Source organism: Mus caroli, unplaced genomic scaffold (genome assembly GCF_978045245.1).
Source record: "Mus caroli unplaced genomic scaffold, Mus_caroli_1 scaffold_19, whole genome shotgun sequence".
NCBI lineage: Eukaryota > Metazoa > Chordata > Mammalia > Rodentia > Muridae > Mus > Mus caroli.
In genome coordinates, this window is record NW_028227274.1 from 28,705,960 (window position 1) to 28,721,085 (window position 15,126).

The window sequence follows — 15,126 nt, forward strand, 5'->3', positions numbered from 1 at the left end:
TGCTGAGAAGAAGGTATATCCTTTTGTTTTAGGATAGAATGTTCTGTAGATATCTGCCAGCTCCATTTGATTCATAATTTCTCTTAGTTTCACTGTGTCCCTGTTTAGTTTCTGTTTCCATGATCTGTCCATTGGTGAAAGTGGTGTGTTGAAGTCTCCCACTATTATTGTATGAGGTGCAATGTGTGCTTTGAGATTTACTAAAGTTTCTTTAATGAATGTGGCTGCCTTTGTATTTGGAGCATAGATATTCAGGATTGATAGTTCCTCTTGGAGGATTTTACCTTTGATGAGTATGAAGTGTCCCTCCCTGTCTTTTTTAATGACTTTGGGTTGGAAGTCAATCTTATCAGATATTAGAATGGCTACTCCAGCTTGTTTCTTCATGCCATTTGCTTGGAGAATTGTTTTCCAGCCTTTCATTCTGAGGTAGTGTCTATCCTTTTCTCTGAGATGAGTTTCCTGTAAGCAGCAAAATGTTGGGTCTTGTTTGTGTAGCCAGTTTGTTAGTCTATGTCTTTTTATCGGGGAGTTGAGTCCATTGATATTAAGAGATATTAAGGAAAAGAAATTGGTGTTTCCTGTTATTTTTGATGTTAAAGTTGGCATTTTGTTCTTGTGGCTGTCTTCTTTTAGGTTTGTTGAGGGATTACCTTCTTGTTGTTTCTAGGGCGTGGTTCCTGTCCTTGTATTGGTTTTTTTCTGTTATTATCCTTTGAAGGGCTGGATTCGTGGAGAGATAATGTGTGAATTTGGTTTTGTCGTGGAATACTTTGGTTTCTCCATCTATGTTAATTGAGAGTTTGGCTGGGTATAGTAGCCTGGGCTGGAATTTGTGTTCTTTTAGTGTCTGTATAACATCTGTCCAGGATCTTCTGGCTTTCATAGTCTCTGGTGAAAAGTCTGGTGTAATTCTGATAGGCTTGCCTTTATATGTTACTTGGCCTTTTTCTCTTACTGCTTTTAGTATTCTATCTTTATTTAGAGCATTTGTTGCTCTGATTATTATGTGTCGGGAGGTATTTCTTTTCTGATCCAGTCTATTTGGAGTTCTGTAGGCTTCTTGTATGTTCATGGGCATCTCTTTCTTTAGATTTGGGAAGTTTTCTTCTATAATTTTGTTGAAGATGTTTACTGGTCCTTTGAGTTGAAAATCTTCATTCTCATCCACTCCTATTATCCGTAGGTTTGGTCTTCTCATTATGTCCTGTATTTCTTGGATGTTTTGAGTTAGGATCTTTTTGCATTTTCCATTTTCCTTGATTGTTGTGCCGATGTTCTCTATGGAATCTTCTGCACCTGAGATTCTCTCTTCCATCTCTTGTATTCTGTTGCTGATGCTCGTATCTATGGTTCCAGATTTCTTTCCTAGGGTTTCTATCTCCAGTGTTGCCTCTTTTTGGGTTTTCTTTATTGTGTCTACTTCCCTTTTTAGGTCTAGTATGGTTTTGTTCATTTCCATCATCTGTTTGGATGTGTTTTCCTGTTTTTCTGTAAGGACTTCTACCTGTTTGATTATGTTATCCTGTTTTTCTTTAAGGATTTGTAACTCTTTAGCAGTGTTCTCCTGCAATTCTTTAAGGGATTTTTGTGCTTCCTCTTTATTGTCTTCTTCCTTTTTAGCAGTGTTCTCCTGCATTTCTTTAAGTGTGTTATTAACGTCCTTCTTGAAGTCCTCTATCATCATCAGGAGATATGCTTTTAAATCCGTGTCTAGCTTTTCCGGTGTGTTGGGGTGCCCTGGACTGGGTGAAGTGGGGGTGCTGGGTTCTGATGATGGTGAGTGGTCTTGGTTTCTGTTAGTAAGATTATTACGTTTACCTTTCGCCATCTGGTAATCTCTGGGGTTAGTTGTTATCGTTGTCACTATTTAAAGATTGGAGCAGAAGCTGTGTTCCACTCACCAGCAGTCTCTAAATCCTGCGGCGGGGGTCGTGGGTAGCTGACGGTATCCCGGTGCTGGTCCAGCCGGAAGAGGCCTGTGGTCCTACTCAGGCCGTTTTTCTGCTTCCCTAACTAATGCAGTCTCTGGTCCCGCGTGCAATTGGATTGGAGCAGAAGCTGTGTTCCACTCTCCAGAAGTCTTAAGATCCTGTGGTGGGTGTTGTGGGTAGCTGGTGAGTGTCAGCCGACCCTGCGCCCCAGCTGCCCCGGTGCTTTTCTGACCGGAAGAGGGTTGTGGCCCTATGTAGGCCGGATTTCTCTCTCCCCAACCAGAGCAGTCTCAGGTCCCGCGTGATTGGACTGGAGCAGAAGCTGTGTTCCACTCACCAGCAGTCCCAAAATCCTGCGGCGGGGGTCGTGGGTAGCTGGCGGGTGTCAGGCAACCCTGCGCTCCCGCTACCCCGGCGCTGATCCAGCCGGATGAGGCCTGTGGTCCTACTCAGGCCGGTTTCTGCTTCCCTAACTAATGCAGTCTCAGGTCCCGCACAATTGGATTGGAGCAGAAGCTGTGCTCCACTCACCAGAAGTCTTAAGATCCTGTGGCGGGTGTTGTGGGCAGTTGGCGAGTGTCAGCAGACCCTGTGCCCCAGCTGCTCAGGTGCTTTTCTGACCGGAAGAGGGTTGTGGCCCTATGTAGGCCAGATTTCTCTCTCCCCAACCAGAGCAGTCTAAGGTCCCGCGTGATTGGACTGGAGCAGAAGCTGTGTTCCACTCACCAGCAGTCCCAAAATCCTGCGGCGGGGGTCGTGGGTAGCTGGCGGGTGTCAGGCAACCCTGCGCTCCCGCTACCCTGGCGCTGATCCGGCCGGGTGAGGCCTGTGGCCCTACTCAGGCCAGTTTCTGCTTCCCTAACTAATGCAGTCTCAGGTCCCGCGCAATTGGATTGGAGCAGAAGCTGTGTTCCACTCACCAGCAGTCCCAAAATCCTGTGGCGGGGGTCGTGGGTAGCTGGCGGGTGTCAGGCAACCCTGCGCTCCCGCTACCCCGGCGCTGATCCAGCCGGATGAGGCCTGTGGTCCTACTCAGGCCGGTTTCTGCTTCCCTAACTAATGCAGTCTCAGGTCCCGCGCAATTGGATTGGAGCAGAAGCTGTGCTCCACTCACCAGAAGTCTTAAGATCCTGTGGCGGGTGTTGTGGGCAGTTGGCGAGTGTCAGCCCAAAATCTGTATTTTGCCTCCATTAAATATTAACCTTTGCAAACTTCTTAATTTACCTAGAAAGAACTTTTGCTAAATGGATGAAGGACTGGGGACCACCTAAGACTGTAATGTACAGTAAAGTAAAACTTAACAGTGTTATGAGAAGACCACCATTAACCTTCTAAGAGAGAATCCCTTTGATTTGGGGATAAAATGTCTTTCTTACCTTTGGGAAGAGTGTATAGTTGATGGGGGGGAGGGGACAGGAGTATTTAGAGAAACTAAAAAGTCTGTCCAGACACAGACCTGGAGGAATAGATTTGCAGCGCATACCACTCCTCCTGATTCTGCAACAGGAGGCACCATCTCAATTTGTTCTCCCTTACACACACATAGCAAAGACTAACACCAACCCCTAATAAGGAGAAGTGAAGGTTTGCAGATGATTAGAAATCCATTCAAAGCTTCTGAGGCTGAGAGACTCAAATCCTACATCATAGTTCTATGAGGGCATATAACAAAACACAACATTATTCGCAGATGCCCCATTGTCTGCTATGGCATGGTGGTAGGTAATGTACCAGGTGATATGGGTCCATCAGAAACCTTGTCCACAAATTGAATAAGGCAAAGCTTCTCTTCTGCCGAAGTCTTTCAATTCATGTACATGAATGGGCTCCCATTTTCTCAACCAATAGAATTTAGATGTGTGCTGTAATAAATTCATTTTTTCCACAGTCTATATTTATGCCATCTTAGGACCTTAAAGAAGATGCCTTTTATAGTTAAGGTTATATATTATGTCACTGTGCCAAGAGGTAGTACAGGGATCTGAGGTGTGATAGGAATTTAAAGTTCAGAAACTAGAATAATCGCTCAGGAGTTTGAGTTGACCCAAAATGTGTTCATCATGGCCAGATAGCAATGTGAATATTACATCAACAGTCACCATGCACCAGAGCCTCAAGTCAAGCTGAACTCTCCTTTACTATGCTCACTCTACTTCTTCTCTACCTTGTTGGTGGAAATGAAAGTACTGCTTGCTGATGGTGCTTGACTCAGCAAAGCCCATGATTCAATCTACTATTACTCCTCAACCTACCCCATTTCCAATAATCTATTTTGATGCTATACCTTAGAGTTTGGAGTAAAACTTCTGATCTGGTAAGCGGCCTGTGCTGTCTCTGAGGGCTGTGATGGTGTTCCTGGCCTGAGCTGCGGCAGAAGGCTGTGTTGATGTCCATGATCTGTACTGCCACTGGAGATCATGTCCGTGGCACATACTGTCACCTTAGACCATGTGGATGTCTGTGGTCTGTATTGACTCCAGAAACCACGTGGAAGTCCATGATCCTGCCACCACTGACTATAAAGAAAAAGAAAGCTACTTTGAAGCTGTGTAGATGACTTCAGACACACAGTTAAGAAAGTGGGACATAGAAGGCTTCTGTGACAACCCCTACTCCCACCCTCACACCAACACCAAAATAAGTAACATAATAAGCCTAGACAGAAGGACATTAAAGAGAACTGTTAAGATTGTGATGAGGATACTGAAATGCAGCTCTCCATAGCTAATTACTTCTGGAAGGGGTATGAGTGGGGAAAGATGCAGTTTTCTTTAAGGGGCTGGACACTAGATGCTTGACCATGCTGCAGTGAGTATATGGGCAACAAAAATTGAGCTCTCCTCCTCCTCCTCTTCCTACTCCTACTCCTTCTCCTCCTACTCCTCTTCCTACTCCTCTTATTATTATTATTACTATTATTATTATTCTCCTTCTTCTCCTCCTCTTCCTTCTTCTTCTTTGGCAGGCCACAAGGGTGGAGGGAGCAGACCTGGGAGGATTGGTAAGTATGAAAAGCTTGCATGATGTGAAATTCCAAAATAATCAATAAAAATATTATGTATTGAAAAATGCAGATAGAAGGGAAATAGAAGACTATGTTTGTAAGTCAGTGGACTGTGCCAGTAAACTTGGTAAACTTGAGTGGATTTAGAAGCCCCAGACCCTCAAACCTAATAATGGTAGACATTTCACCTACCCCTGACCAGGTCCCTGTCATGTGACCACAGTACCTCATGGAGAGGACCTTGATAATCAGTCATGTAGGGGCAGCATGCCAAAGCCCCTCCACATGCAGATGAGTCAACCCTCACATCTCAGACCAAGCCAATAGAAAGCATGTGCTTTTAGATCCAACTCATGCCCAAAATGTATATAAGACCCTTTCCACAAGAAATAAAGAGGTGCCTTATGGTCGGGGCAAGCTCTGGGACACCTTGGGCATGAAAACTGCTGACAGTCCCATAGTCACCAGAGGACTCTCCACCCCACCCCACCACCACCAGGTGCACTAGCATGCCCAGGATCTTAGAATCACTGGTGAGTGGAACACAACATCTGTTCCAAAACAATCATGAGGGGCTGGAATCACCAGGAGCAGGGACACAGGAAACCCAACCAACCAACAGCTCAGGTTTCTTCCATTCAGTGCTAGTTTATCTTGGTTTCAAACTCAGGGGACAGCCCCACAGTCCCCAGAGAAGGTACCACTTCTAGGAGCTCTAACACACCCAGGATCTTAGGATCCAAGGATCCCAGGAGCTTGGTCACACCAGGATCTCAGGGTCTCAGAGGAAGTTTAACTGCCAAGAACTCTGACACACCCAGAATCTCAGGTTCACGGGTTCCTGGAATCACAGGAATACAGAGAAAGCTGGACTCTCAGGAGTTCAGACTCAACTGGTATTACAGGAAGGACAGGCACCAGTCAGATATATTGAGAGGAACAAGAACTTGAGATAATCAGATGGTGAGAAGCAAGCTTAAGGACAGAAGCCACAGAAACCAAGTATACTTGGCATCATCTGAACCCAAACCTCCTACCATAGCAAGTCCTGAATACACCATCACACCAGAAAAGCAAAATATGGATCCAAAGTCATTTCTCATGATGATAATGGAGGACTAAAGAAGGACATAAATAAATTCCTTAAAGAAATTCAGGAGAACACAGATAAACAGGTAGAAGCCCTAAAGAGGAAACACAAAAATCCATTAAAGAGTTACAGGAAAACACTACCAAACAGGTGAAAGAATTGAACAAAACCATCCAGGATCTAAAAATGGAAGTAGAAACAATAAAGAAATCACAAAGGGAGACGACTCTGGAGATAGAAAACCTAGGAAAGAAGTCAGGAGCCATAGATGCAAGCATTACTAACAGAATATAAGAGATAGAAGAGATGATCTCAGATGCAGAAGAAACCATAGAAAACATTGACACAACAATCAAAGAAAATGAGAAATACAAAAAGATCTTAATCCAAAACATCCAGAAAATCCAGGACACAATGAGAAGTCCAAAACTAAGGATAATAGGTACAGACGAGAAGGAAGATTTCCCACTTAAAGGGCCAGTAAATATCTTCAACAAAATTATGGAAGAAAACTTCCCCAACCTAAAGAAAGAGATGCCCATGAACATACAAGAAGCCTACAGAACTCCAAGTAGTTTGGACCAGAAAAGAAATTCCTCCCATCACATAATAATCAAAATACCAAATGCACAAAACAAAGAAAAATATTAAAAGCAGTAAGGGAAAAAGGTCAAGTAACATATAAAGGCAGACCTATCAGAATTACACCAGACTTTTCACCAGAGACTAAGAAAGACAAAGATCCTGGACAGTGTTATACAGACCCTAAGAGAACACAAATGCCAGCCCAGGCGACTATACCCAACAAAACTCTCAATTCCCATTGATGGAAAAACAAAATTTCTCCACAAATCCAGCCCTTCAAGGAAAATAAAGGGAAAACTCCAACACAAAGAGGGAATCTAAGCTCTAGAAAAAGCAAGAAATAATTTTTCAACAAACCTAAAGAAGACAGCAACATGAACAAAATTCCAAATCTAACAACAAAAATAACAGGGAGCAACAACTTTTCCTTAATATCTCTTAATATCAATGGACTCAATTTTCCAATAAAAAATACATAGACTAACAGACTGGTTACACAGACAGGACCCAACATTTGGCTCCATAAAGAAACCTACCTCGGGGACAAAGACAGACACTACCTTAGAGTAAAAGGCTAGAAAACAATTTTCCAAGCAAATGGTCAGAAGAAACAAGCTGGAGTAGCCATTCTAATATCTAATAAAATCGACTTCCAACCCAAAGTTATCAAAAAAGACAAGGAGGGGACTTCATACTCATCAAAGGTAAAATCTTCCAAGAGGAACTCTCAATTCTGAATATCTATGCTCCAAATGCAAGGGCACCCACATTCATAAAAGAAACTTTGCAAAAACTCAAAGCACACATTGCACTTCATACAATAATAGTGGGAGACTTCAACACCCAACTCTCATCAATGGACAGATCGTGAAAACAGAAACTAAACAGAGACACAGTGAAATGAACAGACGTTAGGAAACAAATGGATTTAACAGATATCTATAGAACATTTTATCCCAAAAACAAAAGGATATACCTTCTTCTCAGCACCTCATGGTACCTTCTCCAAAATTGACCATATAATCGTCACAAAATAGGCCTCAACATATACAAATATATTGAAATAATCCATGCATCCCATCAGATCACCATAGACTGAGGCTGATCTTCAATAACAACATAAATAATAAAAAATACATACACGTGGAAGCTGAACAACACTCTACTCAATGATAACTTGGTCAAGGAAGAAATGAAGAAAGAAATTAAAGACTTTTTAAGAGTTTAATGAAAATAAAGCCACAACATACCCAAACTTATGGGACACAATGAAAGCAGTTCAAAGAGGAAAACTCATAGCTCTGAGTGCCTCCAAAAAGAAACTAGACAGAGCACACACTAGGAGCTTGACATCACACCTAAAATCTGTAGAACAAAAGGAGGTAAAATCACCCAAGAGAAGTAGATGGCAGAAAATAATCAAACTCAGGGCTAAAATCAACCAAGTGGAATTATAAAAATCAAAAAGAATTATACAAAAAATCAACCAAACCAGGAGCTGGTTTTTTGAGAAAATCAACAAGATAGATAAACCCTTAGCCAGACTAACTAGAGGGCACAGGGACAGCATCCCAATTAACAAAATCAGAAATGAAAAGGAAGATATAACAACAGAACCTGAAGAAATCCAAAAATATCATCAGATCCTACTACAAAAGCCTATACTCAACAAAACTGGAAAACCTGGATGAAATGGACAATTTTCTACACTGATACCAGGTACCAAAGTTAAAGCAGGATCAGGTTAACGATCAAGCACAGGACCAAATGGCTTTAGTTCAGAGTTCTAGCAGACCTTTAAAAAAAGAGATAATTCCAATACTCCTCAAACTATTCCACAAAATAGAAACAGAAGATACTCTACCCAATTCATTCTATGAAGACACAATTACTCTGATACCTAAACCAAAGACCCAACAAAGAAAGAGAACTTCAGACCAATTTCCCTTATGAATATCAATGCAAAAAATACTCAATAAAATTCTCACAAACAGAATCCAACAACACGTCAAAACAATGATCCATCATGATCAAGTAGGCTTCATCCCAGGAATGCAGAGATGGTTCTATATATGGAAATCCATCAATGTAATCCACTATATAAACAAACCCAAAGACAAAAAAACACATGATCATCTCATTAAATGCTGAGAAAACATTCGACAAAATCCAACACCCATTCATGATAAAAGTCTTGGAAAGATCAGGAATTCAAGGCCCATACCTAAACATAATAAAAGCAATATACAGCAAACCAGTAGCCAACATCAAACTAAATGGAGAGAAACTTGAAGCAATCTCACTAAAATCAGGGACTAGACAAGGTTGCCCATTCTCTCCTTACCTATTCAATATAGTACTTGAAGTCCTAGCCAGAGCAATTCGACAACAAAAGGAGATCAAAGGGATACACCTTGGAAAGAAAGAAGTCAAAATATCACTATTTGCAGATGATATGATAAGTGACCCCAAAAATTCCACCAGAGAACTCCTAAATCTGATAACCAACTTCAGTGCAGTAGCTGGATATAAAATTAACTCAAACAAATCAATGGCCTTTCTCTACACAAAGGATAAACAGGCTGAGAAAGAAATTAGGGAAACAACACCCTTCACAATAGTCACAAATAATATAAAATACCTTGGTGTGACTCTAACTAAGGAAGTGAAAGATCTGTATGATAGGAACTTCAAGTCTCTGAAAAAAAGAAATCGAAGAAGATCTAGGAAGATGTTAAGATCTCCCATGCTCATGGATTGGCAGGATCACTATAGTATAAATGGCTATCTTGCTGAAAGCAATCTACAGATTCAATGCAATCCCCATCAAAATTCCAACTCAATTCTTCACTGTGTTAGAAAGGGCAATTTTCAAATTCATCTGGAATAACAAAAAACCTAGGATAGCAAAAACTACTCTCAACAATAAAAGAACCTCTGGTGAAATCACCATCCCCGACCTCAAACTGTACTACAGAGCAATTGTGATTTTAAAAAAAAACTGTATGGTACTGGTACAGTGACAGATAGGTAAATCAATGGAGTAGAATTGAAGACCCAGAAGTGAATCCACACACCTATGGTAACTTGATCTTTGACAAAGGAGTTAAAACCATCCAGTAGAAAGAAGACAGCATCTTACAAAAATGATGCTGGGTCAACTAGCAGTTATCGTGTAGAAGAATATGAATTGATCCATTCTTATCTCCTTGTACAGAGCTCAGGTTTAAGTGGATCAAGGAACTTGACATAAAACCAGAGACACTGAAACTTATAGAGGAGAAAGTGGGGGAGAGCCTCATAGATATGGGCACAGTGGAAAAAATCCTGATCAGAACATCAACGGCTTCTGCTGTAAGATCAAGTATCTACAAATGGGACCTCATAAAATTGCAAAGGTTCTGTAAGGCAAAAGACACTGTTAATAAGAAAAAACTGAAAAAAAAAAAAAGAAAAAGAAAAAACTGCAACCAACAGATTGGGAAACGAATTTTACCAATCCTAAATCCGATGGGGGCTAATATCCAATATATAAAAAGAACTCAAGAAGTTGGACTTCAGAAAACCAAATAACCCTATTAAAAATGGGGTACAGAGCTAAACAAAGAATTCTCAAGTGAGGAAAACTGAATGGCTGAGATATAACCCCCCCCAAAAATGTTCAACATCCTTAATTATCAAAGAAATGCAAATCAAAACAACCCTGAGATTCTACCTCACACCAGTCAGAATGGCTAAGATCAAAAATTCAGGTAACAACAGATGCTGGCAAGGATGTGGAGAAAGAGGAACACTCCTCCATTGTTGATGGGATTGCAAGCTTGTACAAGCACTCTGGAAATCAGTCTGGTGGTTCCTCAGAAAATTGGACATAGTACTACCGGAGGATCCCGCAATACCTCTCCTGAACATATACCCAGAAGATGTTCCAACTGGTAATAAGGACACATGCTCCACTATGCTCATAGAAGCCTTATTTATAATAGCCAGAAGCTGGAAAGAACCCAGATGTCCCTCAACAGAGGAATGGATACAGAAAATGTGGTACATTTACACAATGGAGTACTACAGCTATTAAAAACACTGAATTTATGAAATTCTTGAACAAATGGATGGATCTGAAGGATATCATCCTAAGTGTGGTAACCCAGTCACAAAAGAACACACATGATAAGTGAATATTAGCCCAGAAGCTCAGAATCCTTCTTAGAAGGGGGAACAAAATATCCATGGGAGGAGTTACAGAGACAAAGTGTGGAGCAGAGACTGAAGGAACAACCATCCAGAGACTGACCCACTTGGGGATCCATCCCATAAACAACCACCAAACCCAGACACTATGGCATATGCCAACAAGAGCTTGCTGACAGGAGCCTGATATAGCTGTCTCCTGAGAGGCCCTGCCAGTGCCTGGCAAAAACAGAAGTGGATGCTCACAGTCATCCACTGAACAGAGCATTGGGTCCCCAATGAAGGAGCCCAGGGACTGAAGGGGTTTGCAGCTCCTAGGAGGTACAACAATATGAACTAACCAGTAACTCCAGAGCTCCCTGGTACTAAACCACCAATCAAAGAAAACACGGAGGGACTGGTAGCTCCGGCTGCATATGCAGCAGAGGATGGCCTAGTCGGTCATCAATGGGAGGAGAGGCCCTTGGTCCTGTAAAGGTTCTATGCCCAGTATAGGAGAATGTCAGGGCCAGGAATGGAAGTGGGTGGGTTGGCGAGCAGTGGGGGAGGGAATAGGGGATTTTCGGAGGGGAAACTAGGAAAGGGGATAACATTTGAAATGTAAATAAAGAAAATATCTAATTAAAAAAAAAAGAAAAAAGAAAAGAAATAAAGATGTGAGAATCACTTCAATTACTTCATCAAAGATTGTCTAAGAGTGTCTGTCATATAAAAACTGTAACACCGGAGAGAATAGTGTTCTTTCCTGAAGCTTACATGGCTGGGAACTGCTCAAATCTGTGCTCTTCACTATCCAACCTCAACTCTGAGCTGCTGTACCCCACATACTATGTGCCCCTCCTACTGGTTCCACATAGCATCCCACCCCATGACTGTTCTAGCAGGCCAGAGCCGGGGGATCTCTGCAAACAGTGTCTGGTACACAGACCAACGTATGATAATGAAAACAAACAAAAGTTTTAATCTGTAGAGTTTTCATACTTATGAGTGCAGGTTCATGGTCCTACAGCTCAAAGGTCAACCTCAACTGTTGGTCCTCATGTGCCTTCTTTATTTTTTTGTTTTACGACAGGGCCATCTTACCATTGACCAAGAACTTTACCATGTATTACAGGGTAGCTGGCTATCTTAGTTAGTGTTTCCATTGCTGTGAAGTAACACCATGACCAAGACAACTCTTATAAATGAAAGCATTTCATTGGGGCTGGCTTACAGTTTCATATGTGCAGTCCATTGTCATTATGGCAAGAAACATGGCAGCATACAGGCATAAATGGTGCTGGAGAGCCAAGAGTTCTTTATCTTGATCCAAAGGCAACCAGAAAAGAGCTTATTCCACATTGGTCAGAGCCTGAGCATAGGACCTCAAAGCCCACCCCACAATGGCATATTTCCTCCCAAAAGGCCACACATATTTTAACATGGACAAATCTCCTAACAGTGCTATTCCCTATGACTAAGCATTCAAACATATGAGTTTAAGGGGGCCAAACCCATTCAAACCACCACCCTGGCACATGAGTTTCCAAGGAATCATCTCTGCTTCCCTTTGCACAACATTGGGTTTACTGGTGTGTGCTGCTGTGCTAAGCTTTCAACATGGGTTCTGAAGATCTGAACTAATTTCTGTTTTTATGCTTATGAGGCAAGCACTTTACAATTGAACTACCTCCCTCACCCAGAAGATTATCCTTTAAAACTATAATCAGCTCTGTGTCAATCCTATAGGCCCCTAATTGCAATACCTAATGTGTTGATATAGCCAGATAGATTTTTAATGTGTTTAAATTCACCCATCCAAGTGAACACTATTCCAATTTAATCCCCACAGAACAGTATAGTAGCAGTCATCATAGCTATCCACTAAAGTGTCTAAATGTCTCAGTAACACTTCTGCACTATGATCACTATGTGCAGAACACAACTCTCATGAATTTACTGTGTTAGATATTATTTATTTTCTCATTCATCCCCCAAAAAGCATCCTTTGGCCATATTCCAGTAAAAAAGTGCCCAAAGAGAACGTGAAGCACTGCTCTCAGCAAACCAGTATCTGTGAACTAAGTGCTCAGTACAACGGATCCATTGGTTCCCGTTTGGAGGACATAAGATGAGAGTCTTACAAAACTATGTATACGTCAGAGAGCTCAAACCCTAACTCACATTCTTTAGATCTAGATCACAGCAGTACTCCCCACTCCTGGTTCCACCTAGAGTAGCCATTGCATTACTTACACTGCTCAGTTTTGCTTTGTTCAGACTGTGTCTGTGCCCTAGCTCTTCCCTCTTGGACATTGTATTTAACTTAATTTTGATTTTTGCAAGGTTCCCCCATCTAAAAGACTTTTAACTTTTTTTATTTTACTTTATTAAAAGACTGAGTTTATTTCACATGTATATTTTTGTCTCACTGCCATTTCCACATCTGACCACCACTATGACTATGTCCTATCCTAACATTCCATGCATACATAAAACCAAGTAAAGGGTGGAGTTCCAGCCTTGAAAACTAAACAGGCATTTTAGACAACACATTCTTGGCAATTGAACCTGGACAACAAACACAGTAGGGAGAGTTCTCACTTTGCATTATAAAAAGGACAGTCAGATATCAACTATTACAGAAATGAAGTAAGACAAGAATATTTCAAACTGCTTAAAGCATTTTCTTAAGGAGACTTCCTCCACTGCCAGAGATCTTGAATAGCCTCCTGGTCAGTCATCTGGAAGCAATCCTTCACATAAATAATGAACTTGGCTTCCACTTTGGGAAGAGAACCACCTCTTTCTATACTTGCTTGCATTTTGCCTTAATATCTTCTAAAGAACTAGGTCCTTTTAGTATTTTAGGAGTTTTTTCCTGTTTTTTGAAGAACTCTTGACTTTTTTCTTTTTTTTTTTTTTTGAAGGTCTTGGTATTGATGGTTTTAAGTCTTTTCCATTTTGCTTTGATTTTTGTGCATTTTTGGCTGGGGTATTTCTTCACTGGAACCTTTTCTTCAGTTTCCTCTGCATCAAAATCATCATCGTCTTCGTCATCATCATCATCTTCTTCTCCATCCTCTTCATCATCTTCATCAAGTTTTACTTTTTTCTGTGGATCCTTGTTACCACCTCCAGGAGCAGATGGCTTTCCAAACATGCCTAAGAGTTTTTTACATCCTCCTCATCTTCATCTTCAGACTCTGCATCTTCCTCTACAGCTACTAGGTGCTGTCTACTAATGTGCACAGGTCCTGAACCACACTTCAACCTTGGTGTAATTTTGAAGCTCCCAAGGGAAACTGTTGGTTGTACAGACATTTCCAAAGTTGCCAGTGTTACTTTAATTGGACCGCCTTCATAGTTCATTGCTTCTGCCTCTACGATGTGTAATTCATCCTTTGCCCCTGCTCCTAAACTGACAGTTCTTAATGATAACTGGTGCTCATTTTCATTTTGTCAACCTTTAGTTCACAACCAAAAGGGTAGTTCTCAGGCCTAAGAGGGCTCATGTCCATACCCAATGAGTCTTCCATGAGGTGGAGGCGCGCACTTCTGTGTGGGAGAAGCCGGACGGAAAACTGCCTACTGTTCCACAGAACAGACACGCAGGAGAGAATCACACCAAGGAAAGGGACTTCTAAGTTTTAAAATAGATTTTTGGATTTTTAAAGAGATGAGATATTTTAAAGGAAACATTTAATCTGTTGGAATTTGTAAGGACTGTGGGAGACTTTTTAAGTTATTTATGTTTTTTATGTGATATAAATATTAACATTCCATGCCAGAGATAATTGAGAAATGGAAAGAAATTGGTGTGTTTGTTTGTCAAATTGACGATGGGTCAGCTATACTGGCTACTTTCAAATCATCTTGACAGAGCTAGAGTAGAGTGAGTAGGAAATCTCAATTGAGAAAAAGGCTTCAAAAGATGCAACTGTAAGGTGTGTTCTCAGTTAGTGATCAATGGGAGATTGTGGTGGAGCTATTCTGGGCTGGTGGATCTGGGTTCTATAAGAAAGCAGTCTGGGGAAGCCATAGGGAGCAAATCAGTAAATACCATCCATCCTCCATGGTTTCTCCATCAGCTCCTGCCCCCAGGTTCCTGCCCTATGTAAGTCCCCACCACCACCACCACCTTTAATGATGAACTGATATATGGAACTGTTAATGAAATAAACCCTTTCCTTCCCAAATTGCTTTTGGTCATGGTGTTTTATCATAGCAATAGTTATCCTAAGACACACACAACCCACATATATATATTGTATATGTATGTATGTATATGTATATATATATATATATATATAGTGTGTGTATATATATATATATGCATATAT

General features: G+C 41.2%; 1 pseudogene; it reads right to left on the minus strand.

Moving 5' to 3' along the window:
- Positions 1 to 13,415: 13,415 nt before the first annotated feature.
- LOC110285045 (nucleophosmin pseudogene) lies at positions 13,416 to 14,337 on the minus strand (annotated as a pseudogene).
- Between the last annotated feature and the right edge of the window lie 789 nt (positions 14,338 to 15,126).